The following is a 1,761-nucleotide window of genomic DNA, read 5'->3' on the forward strand; positions in this document are numbered from 1 at the left end:
AGGTCCCAGGCCCAAAGTTTCTAATTTAATTAGTTGTGAGCTGGGGCTTGGGCACTAGATTCCCCTCAGCAGCCAGGCATGAGAACCACTGAGCAAGAGCCTCAAGGTAGTTAATTCTAGCAAGTCTCACTCAGATACGAAAGGATAAGATGGCTGCACCAAAAATGGGAAGCTTCATTAGTGGCTACCTTTCCTACAGTTTTCAGTAACTCTATTTCATTTAAATGTTTGTGTATTAGTGACAATATTTTAAAATATGTCTCCTCATCATGAAGCTGGTTTCTCTCCACAGCCTGCACGGCCATTAAGACTAAGGTGTAAGGTTTAACGTTCCAGGAGGATGGGGACAAGAACTGCCCAAATCAGGGAAGTCGGCAGGCTAAGGACAGACAGCGAACTATGCTGGGAGTGGGGAGGGGGGAATGAGGAGAGACAGGAAGGCCAGGAGAAGCCCTGCCTTTGTAATAGAAGGCATTTCAGGGGAGAGTGAGCAAGAGATGGGGTAGGAATGCACCGTGCTTGACCATGTCAAGGGAAAAGGCCAGGAGCATAGGCCAGGGTGGACTTCCACAGCAGCACCAGCCGGATGCCCGCTAACTACAGAGACAAGGGACACCCCTACAGAGGTGCAGAAACCCAGAGGGCCACACGGGGACTAGCACCGGAGTCCCGCTTCTTTCTCTGAAAGCTTCCCTCTTTTTTTCTTTTTTATAATATTTGAGCTAGATTTTTTTTTTAATTTACTTGAGAGAGAGAGAACTAGAGAGAGAGAGCGAGAGCCTGATGTGGGACTCAATCCCAGGACCCTGGGATCATAACCTGAGCCAAAGGTAGATCTTCACCAACTGAGCCACCCAGGTGCCCCGAAAGCTTCCTTCTGTATCTAGACATCATCTCGACAGAGAAGAGGCAAAGAGAGAAATCCACAAGACTGATGTAGATAATTCACTCAAAGGAGACATTTGTGTGTCTCCTTTATTTTTTATTTATTTATTTATTTATTTAACAGAGAGACAGCCAGCGAGAGAGGGAACACAGCAGGGGGAGTGGGAGAGGAAGAAGCAGGCTCATAGCGGAGGAGCCCGATGTGGGACTCGATCCCGGTACGCCGGGATCACGCCCTGAGCCGAAGGCAGACGCTTTAACGACTGCGCTACCCAGGCGCCCCTGTGTGTCTCCTTTAAGTGGCAAATTTAAGTTTCCTTGGCTGTTCCCCCACCACCATCAGCAAGAAGAAGGCAGGTTTGTTCCCAAAACAATCATAGGAAATAAAAGATACTGTTCTTCTTTTGAGCATGATACAGTTGTTTTCAGTGAGTAGTTAACCCCTTATACCCAAGTCATTCTAAGCAGAAAGAGCCTGTTCGTTCATTTGTTTGTTATTGTTGTTTCTTTAAAGTAGCTTAAGGGAAAGAGAACATGGAGTGATCCATGTTTCCTCTATGGGACCTTAAAGGAAGCAGAAGAAAGATCTTTCTAGCAAGAAAACTACAGACAATTATTGTAGTTATCTGCTGAGTACTACACCCAAGTAAGGCTTATCCCATACCAAAATGCTCTTTTAAATCTAACCAGTTAGAGAAAGTGGTTTTTCAACTCCCTATGAAATTGGTAGGAAAGGGATTATTATATTACTTAATAACCAGTCAGATGTCATAAAGTTCAGATTTTCCATGGCTTCTAGGGTGACTATTTGGTGTTTATCTCCTCCTGCCACCACCACCCCCCCCCCGCCCCCGTACTTGTTCCTACCTTCTAGGC

At 45.9% G+C, this 1,761-nt stretch overlaps 1 pseudogene; it reads right to left on the reverse strand.

The window, feature by feature from the left end:
- Nucleotides 1–528: 528 nt before the first annotated feature.
- LOC103659048 overlaps nt 529–1,761 on the reverse strand; it is a 26,501-nt pseudogene continuing 25,268 nt past the window's right edge.

The sequence above is a fragment of the Ursus maritimus genome, unplaced genomic scaffold (genome assembly GCF_017311325.1).
Source record: "Ursus maritimus isolate PB19 unplaced genomic scaffold, ASM1731132v1 scaffold_3, whole genome shotgun sequence".
In the NCBI taxonomy this organism is placed as follows: domain Eukaryota; kingdom Metazoa; phylum Chordata; class Mammalia; order Carnivora; family Ursidae; genus Ursus; species Ursus maritimus.